The sequence below is a fragment of the Marmota marmota genome, unplaced genomic scaffold (assembly GCF_001458135.2).
Source record: "Marmota marmota marmota unplaced genomic scaffold, marMar, whole genome shotgun sequence".
NCBI classification, from domain to species: Eukaryota; Metazoa; Chordata; class Mammalia; order Rodentia; family Sciuridae; genus Marmota; species Marmota marmota.
The window spans coordinates 15,559,453-15,568,483 of record NW_026000026.1 but is presented as its reverse complement, the minus strand read 5'-3'; positions in this window follow the sequence as shown (position 1 = coordinate 15,568,483).

The following is a 9,031-nucleotide window of genomic DNA, read 5'->3' as shown; positions in this document are numbered from 1 at the left end:
CTAAAAAAAAAAAAAAAAAGAAAAGAAAAGAAAAGGTATTGTGTCCATCTACAACTGAAAATATTTAAAAACAAATCATTTTGGGGATAATTGGGGAATATGCATTTAATATTAAGTGATAGTAAAAATGATAATGCTTTGGGGCTGGGGTTGTGACTCAGTGGTAGAGTGCTCGCCTAGCATGGGCAAGGCCTTGGGTTCGATCCTCAGCACCACATACAAATAAATAAATTAATTAAAGATATTGTATCCAACTACAACTAAAAATAAATATTTAAAAAGTGATAATGATATTATAGTTATGTAATAAAGTATTTATGGGTGAAATACTAGCATGTAAGGGAACAAGCTCTTTACCAACTGAGCTGCATATCTAGCCCTTATTTGTCTGGGTTTTTTTGTTTTGTTTTCTTCTGGTACTGGGGATTAAAGCCAATGGTGGTTCTCCACTGAACTACATCCCCAGCCCTTTTTATTTTTTGAGACAGGGTCTCTCTAAGTTGCTGAGACTGGCCTGCAACATGTGATCCTTTTGTCTCAGCCTCCTGAGTTGCTGGGGTTATAGACATGCACCACCACATCCAACCCCTATTTGTCTCATGAAATTAGGAAAAGTCTCCTTCTTTCTTTGTTTCTTTCTCTTTTAAATTAACATTTGTTGTTTTTATTTTTGCTATGCTGGGGATCAAACCCAGGTCCTCAAGCAGGCTAGGTAAGCACTCTACTATTTACTGAGCTACACCTGTAGCCAACCATTGAGATTTTGAAGAGATCAAATTAGGTGGTGTGCCAAAAAGCCCACATTCTGGATTTATCTGGTTGTTTCATCATGATGTCTGTTGTTCCTTTATTTTCTTTAAACTGAAAGTTCAGTCTAAATGCTTGACTAACTTTAAATTTAACATTTTTGGCAAGAATATTTCATAGGTAGTATTGTGTACAATGTCAGATTGGTCCTCTGTTAGTGAATTAAGTTTAATCAACTAGTTAAAATCATAAGCATGAGTGTTTTTAAATTCAAATGTGATTTATAAGAATGTCCCTCTAGCACACCTGTAATCCTAGCTACTTGGGAGTCTGAGGCAGAATTTCGAGTTCAGGGCCAACTTCAACAATTTAGTGAGACCCTGTCTCAAAATAAAAACTAATGTAGCTCAGTGTAGAGGGGCCTGGGTTCCATTCCCAGTCTTGCAAAAGAAAGAGAAAAAAAAGATTGCCCCTCTATTTCAGTGATTGTTAACTTGGGGCACAGTCTTTTCCTAGCACTAAAACCATTTGAGTGGAAAAGTAACTAACTTGAACAAGTATTTCAACCTCACTCTTAAAAATAAAAAATCAGACAGGTATGGTGGTACATGCCTGTATCCCAATGACTTGCATGTCTGAAGCAGGATGATCATAAATTTGAGGCCAGCTTTAGCAATTTAGCAAGACCCTGTCTCAAAGTAAAAAGTACTGGGGTTGTAACTCAGTGGTAAAGTGCCCTTGGGTTCAATCTGTACCAATAAATAAACATAAAAAAACAGAAGCAATAAAACTGATGGTATCAGTCCTGGTAGATAGCAGAATAAAAATAACTGGAGATTTTGTTGAATTCAGATGTCTCTGATAGAGAAACATAAGTGTCAAAATGAAGAGGACAGGGGTTGGAGTTGTAGCTCAGAGGTACAGCGCTTGCCTCCAATGTGTGAGGCACTGGGTTCAATTCCCAGCACCACATATAAATAAGCAAATAAAGGTCCATCAAAAACTAAAAAATATTTTTTAAAAATGAAGAGGACAAAAGATCATGAGAAAGCGGGAGGTAAATGAAAGTGAAGGAAACTCTATCCTCTCAAGGGGGAAAAATTGTGGTTGTTTTTTTGTAATGGGGATTGAACCCAGGGGCACTTAACCACTGAGCCACATTCCCAGCCTCTTTTTTTTTTTTTAATTTTAAGAAAGGGACTTGCTAGGTTATTGAGGCTGGCTTTGAATTTGCAGTCCTCCTGCCTCAGCCTCCATGCCTGGCCAGTTTGTGGCATTTTATGATTCATGGATGTGGGTGCCTTTGATAAGTTACTTCTTATTTGTAAAACCAAGTATCAGGACAGTTTAAAAACTTTCCTGGGGCTGGGGATGTGGCTCAAGCGGTAGCGCGCTCTCCTGGCATGCGTGCGGCCCTGGTTCCATCCTTAGCATCACATACAAACAAAGATGTTGTGTCCACTGAAAACTAAAATAATAATAATAATAATAATAAATATTAAGTTCATTAAAAAAACTGTTTCCTAAAAGGTCCTAGAGCAGCTACATATGCCTTTCTGAAATTAAATTTTGTCTTTAATTTTAAAAATTTAACCATTGAAGGGAAAGAACTCTACCCTCAGCCTCTAAAACCTGTGTTAGCGATTTTTTCCCGTGCCTTCAAGAGATAGGAAGAAATATATGCTTTGAAACGAATCGCCTTGGCTCATGTACATAAGAGATTTTCACGTGAAGCCTAACAAGGTTTCATCCTAGGTACCCTCCGGCAGTTCACAATCTAATTGCAGAGAGAAATTAACTAGTCAAAATCTCAGGGCTTGACGAATGGCTTGAAAATCTGCGGTGCTGGTAGCCTCTCAACCTCTCCAGTGCCTATGACCCAGCCTGGGCAGGATGAACTCTCCAGGCCCACGTTAACGTCGGAGGCTGCCAGGGCCAGAGCTGTGGCCAGGACTCAGTAGATGACCCCGCGCGCAGGCGCCCCTAGTGACGTCAGACGGCGCGACTCCCGCGATGCTCTGCGCGGCACCATAGCGCGGGCTCCTAGTGCGGATCGCTCTGAGTGACGCTTAGTGCTGTGGGTGCTCTCCATAAGCGGCGGCCTGGGGCTTCTGGATTCCACCTACACGGGAGGCCCTTCGAAACCGGCCACGTCACTGGCCTAGGATCATCCGCTGGTAGCGGCATTGCCGGGTTGACTCCGATCCCGGGCTCCCTTTGTGTCTTAACAGAGGAGGTTGTAGACGCCGCCAGCTGCAGCTGTGGAGATTTCCACCTGCCTCTGAGGAGGCCTTGGCGACCACTGCCATTCTCCCTGACTTCGACTCCCTTCCCTGCTCGTCTGCTGAACTGCAAGTGACCGTGTTCACAAAACTGGAAGAAATAAGTTGAAAGGCTAAGAGTTGGCGGAAGCTGATGCCCCCGAAGGTTCGGGGTAGAGGTCTGGGCCGGGCCTGAGCGTGGAGTGTGTGTAAATTAGCCCGGGACCCCAGCTCTTGTCGTGGGTCTCATCTCCCTCCTGAGAAACCCAAAGGATCTGAATTAGTTTCTAAGAGACTGAGGTTCTCTGATTTCTAATTGCATTAATGAAGGCACAGCCCAGGACTGTAGGAGGTAGAACAAACCCTGGCAGTGTTCATGGTGCTAGTTGTTGACCAGTGCCTCCACACTTCTTACAGTGGCTCAAGAGAAACCCCTAGAGTCTTGAAAAGGCACATATCCATCACTTGCTTGTTATCCTTCTCCCTCCTCCACTTCCATTGTCACTTTAGGTTGGTTTCTACTATTGTGGGTTAGTTTGCAATTTCTAGAGTTTTATATAAATGGAACCATGCAGTGTGTTCTTTTTTGCTTCTTTCAGCATAATTATTTTGAAATTAATTTATATTAATAATTAGCTCCCTTTTATTGTTGATTGTATGGGCATATCTGTTTTATGTCCTTCATTCTCTTTATCCAATAGTTGTTGAAGGCTGTTCTTTTCCAGATTGAAGCTATAAAACTATGTAAAAGTCTTTGTTCATGTGTGCATATGCATTCGTATTTCTTGGAATGTTGGATCACATTATAGGTGTATGATTGTACTTTTTTTTTTTTTTCCCTTTGAGATGGGGTCTCCCTATGTTGCTCACACTGGTCTTGAATTCCTAGATTCAAGTGGTCCCTCTGCCTCAGCGTCCTGTAACTGGGAATCTATAGGCATACACCATAGTGCTTGGATATTTTAAGTTTTTATTAAGAGACTATTAAACTGGGTGGGGCTGGGGATGTAGTTCAGTGGTAAAGGACTTGCCTAGTGTGCCCAATCCAGGTTGGTACCCAGAAGGACCAAAACCAAAAACAACTGAACAGTTTCCAAAGTGGTCCTACAATTTTTTTTTTTCATTTCCACTAGCAGTATAAGAATTCTAATTGTTTCTCATTGTTACCAGCAAATAACTTCTCAAACCCTAAGAAACAATCTTTTTGGCCAACCAGTGTTCTGTTCCAGAGTTTATATTCATCAACATCTGACATCCTGGACCTCTGCTGCTACTTGGAAACCAGATTCAAAATGGAACGGTAGGGGCTGGGGATGTGGCTCAAGCGGTAGCGCGCTCGCCTGGCATGCGTGCGGCCCAGGTTCGATCCTCAGCACCACATACAAACAAAGATGTTGTGTCCGCAGAGAACTAAAAAATAAATATTAAAAAATTCTCTCTCTCTCTCTCACCTCTCTCTTTAAAAAAAAAATGGAACTGGCAAAATCAGTTCCAGCCATGAGGGGTTGCCTGTGAACCTGCTGTACATCCCCAGATTGTAGTGTAGGACCCTAATAAAACTCCCCTCTAGTATTTTTATTTTGGTCTGTTCTGCTTCTCACCCAGGTTGAAACTGGTTGATATAAGGATCAAAAGAAAGGGGCCCCTTATTTCCAGAATGGACCCAACTCTCATCCCAGAAGTCATGAATAATAGTACTCCTTAACTGAAATCTGCCCCACCTCCTGTTTTTTCTTTTTGCAGGCTGAGATTGAACCTAGGGCCTCATAAATATCAGGCAGTTTTTACCAGTATATCCCCAGTCCCCCAACTTTTGATCTTGAAAAGATTTTTTATTTTATTTTCATTTTAAGCTTCCTCACCCTGCCCTTTAAATTTTTCATTTGGAAACAGGGTAGTCACTAAATTATCTAGGCTGTCTGGGCATGGTGGTGCAATTTGTGAGGCTGAGACAGAAGAATCCTTAGTTTGAGGCGAGCCTCAGCAGTTGAGCATGTCCTTGTCAAAAATAAGAAAAAATTATCTAGATGACTGGCTTAGAACTCCTGCCTCAGCCTCCCAAGTGCCCGGGATTATAGCATATGCCACTATGCCTGGTTTTGGTATTAAGTTTTTTATTTTTTAAAAATATTTTTATTTGTAGATGGACATAATACCTTTACTTTGTTTATTTAGTTTTCTTATGTGGTGCTGGAGATCGAACCCAGTGCCTCAGCGTGCTAGGCAAACACTCTACCACTGAACCAGAACCCCAGCCCTTAAGTTTTTATTTTGAAATAGTTTGTGGTAGAGTTGCTGAGGTTGACAGTCATTCTTTTTCCGTCTCCTGAACTGCTGGGATTTACAGGTATGTGCCACCATAGCCAGCTCCCTCTTACTGTGGTGCTGGGGATTGAACCCCAGGCTTTATGCATGTGAGGCATGCACTCTACTAACTGAGCTATATCCCCAGCCCTCCCTCTTCATCTTAAAAGGACCCTAATCCTTTGTTTGGTTGAGGAGCTCATCTTGGAGTTTTATCCTGGCTTCTCTTTATTCTTTGGCAGAAGAATAAACTTTCCTTTGCTGTATAATTAGCCCTCAGCTTTGTTTTTGGTTCCAAGATTCCAACAAAGAAAGAATCCACCGTGGGTACAAAATTAGTAAAATACCAACATTAGTCTTTCTAGTTTTAGTCATTCTAGTGGGTAAACTCACTGTGGTTTTAATTTACATTTCTCTAAGGATGTAGTATCGAGCTCCTTTTCATGTGCACTGGATATATTTGCAGTTTGAGGGTAGAGTGAATAAGATTTATGGATAGATCAGATAGGTTATGTGAAAGGAGTCTAGAATGACTGAACTCTTGCCAATCACTGAAAATTTTCTAATCTTCCTCCTCCCTGTCATACATTCCTTGTTCCTTGTGCCATCCTTTCTATTTTTTCCCCCTCAGGTACCAGGGATTGAACTCAGGTGTGCTTAGCCACTGAGCCATATCCCCAACCCATTTTATTATTTTATTTTGAGACAGGGTTTGCTAAGTTTCTTAGGGCCTCACTCAATTGTGGAGGCTGGCTTTGAACTTGTGATCCTCCTGCCTGGACCTCCTGAGCCTCTGGGATTATAGGTGTGTGCCACTGTGCCTGGCTTCTTTGAATTGTTTTCTACATTGTTCACCTTATAGATTCCTAAATCACCCAGCTCTAAAGAGCCTTCAGTGACCCACTTAAGTGTGAGTGTGGGCACTCAAACCCTTGCAATTTATCTTTATCTCACAGAGCTCTTTTTCTGCTTATTCATTGTCTCCACTACCAATTGGTGAGTTTTGGAAGCATATGGATGTTTGGATTGACTCCTGACTAGCCTCCGGCTTTCATTCTCAGACTTTTTAGCATTTTTTCACGGAATACACCAAATTTACATTTCAGATTGTTATTTTCAAATTATGATTGCTTTGCTTCCGACTACCAGCCCATTAGTTGTGTGATCAGGGTAATTTACTTCATAACTTTTGTGTCTTATTAGTTTTCTTATCTTTAAAATTTGGCTGCCTCTGGATGCCGTGACACACACCTGTAATTCCAGCGGTTCTGGAGGCTGAGACAGGAGCATCATGAGTTCAAAGCCAGCCTTAGCAACATCGAGGCGCTAAACAACTCAGTGAGACACTGTCTCTAAATAAAATACAAAATACGGCTGGTGATGTGGTTCAGTGGTTGAGTACTCCTGAGTTCAATCCCTGGTATCAAAAAAAAAAAAGTGACTGCCATTTTAGCTTAGTGGTAGAGAGCTAGCCTGGCTTCTAGGAGAGCCAGGGTTTGATCTCCACAATTGCGAAGAAAAGAAACGTAATTCAGTGAAGAGAGAAAACTCCAGGCAGAAGATCAGGTGATCCTACTTATCATTTACCAGTCAGTGTTTGTCCTCCCCCCCCCCCCTCCAGCCTGTGCAGGGACAGTCTCTGAGTCTGGAGTCTGGGGTGGGGCAGATTATGGAATGAGTATGTAGTTGGAGTGTCCCTATCTAAGGAGGGCTCGTGTAGGAAATGTTTCCCAGCAGAGTTCAGAATGTATGTTATCTCTCCTGAGTCTAGGGACCACTCCCAGGTGTGGCTGCACCAAGGATGCTGGAGTATTCCTAGGGAGTGTCTGTAGGCAAGATGATAACTGGAGAGGACAAACTTGTGGAGGTCACCAGATTTCATCTGGTATACCTGCCTGATTTAAGGCACTGATTCCCAGACTGCCCTGGCTCTAGTGTATAGGCCCCAGTTTCGGATTCCAGATGGACTTCTGCATCTGCTCCCTCCCTGCCTCTGTCTTGGGCAAATATCTTCCCCAAACTGCCAGGTCCTGCCTTTTCTGAAATGGGATTAATAATCTATGAGAGTGTGTACTGCATGCAAAGCGCTTTCTGGACCTCAAAAAGACAAAATGTGAGGGCAGCTGAAGTCAGAATAATAATGCCTAACAACAAAAACTGGGTTAGTTCAGAGATAATGCGTGTGCTTAGCATGCAGGAGGCCCTGGACTCAATCCTAGCACTCCCCCCGCAAAAAAGCTGATAGTAATAATAGTACTTATGTGCCAGACTGTTCCCTCTGCTTTATACATATTTATTTAATTTGATAAGAACCCTACAAAGTATATACCAGTGTAAATATTAACAGCATGATGTTGGGATTCAGGACACACAACCCTTAAACATGACTGTAAGAGACCAGAATGTGTCATCCCAAAATATATAGTGCTTGGGCATATTTTGAACTGGTTATTTTGATAGACTGTAGACACCGGGAATAGCTCTGGAAAAACTATCCTTTTGAAAAAGAAATTTACATCTATAAAGAAAGTCTACATTAGTAAAGTTTCTGTATTAGGAAGAGGGTTGCTCCTGATAAATTTTATTATCTGAGATTTTTATCTGCATCACAAGAAAATCTTTGTTCACTATATAATTCCTTTCCTCACCCTTCAGTGACTGTCTCACTGCCCACCCCTCTTTATAGCTTTGGAAGCTTCAATTATGTAACACTTCTTCATATGACTCCTCCATTATTTATTGTGACTTCCGTGCATATGTAAGTAATTAAATGTTTTTTCTCCTGTTAATCTGTTTTATATAAATTTAATTTGTAGCCCAGGCAAAGAAGGCAGAGAGGCTGAGAATGGTGGAGCTGTCCTATAATCCCAGTGATTTGGAAGGCAGGAGGATTACAAATTAAAGATCAGCCTCAACTATTTAGCAAGGGTCTAAGCATCTTAGTGAGACCCTGTCTCAGAAAATTTTTAAAAAGGGCTGGGGATGTGGCTCAGTGGTTAAGCACCTCTGGGTTCAATTCCCAGTACAAAAAAAAAAGAGCCAGAAGGGCAGCAGAGGGAGGCTATTTTTCCCTACAATAGACTCTAGAACTAGACAGCCCAGGTTTGGGGAATCTGCTTGTTTCCTCTGCCAAAGAGGAAAATACTAGGGTTGTTATGAGGATTAAATTAATTAAAATTTATACACAAAACAGTGACTAGTACAGAGTAAAATAAATAAAAGATTTTGATAAAACCCGTTTTCACAGATGAGGAACCCAAGGCACAGGGGATTTAGGTAATTTGCTTTAGATAACAACTCATTGCCTGGTGTAGTGGTGCATGCAAGTACTTGTAATCCCTGCCCCAATGGGGGCTGAGGCAGGAGGACCCCAAGTTCCAAGCCAGCAGTTTAAGCAAAGCCCTAAGTAAATAATTGAGACCCTATCTCAAAAAATTTTTAAAAAAGGGGACTGGGGTTGTTGCTTGGTAGAGCACTTGCCTAGCATGTGTGAGGCACTGGGTTCTATACTCAGCACCACTTGTAAATAAAGGTCCGTTGACAACTAAAAAAATATTTTAAATAAAAAAGGGCTGGGGATGGAGCTCAGTGGTAAAGCAGCCCTGAATTCAATCTCCAGTACCAAACAAACAAAACCACAAAAAATCCAACCTAATAACAATGAGTGGTAGGCTGGGACTTAAACCCTAGCAAGTCTGGCTGCTGAGCTTAACGGGGGG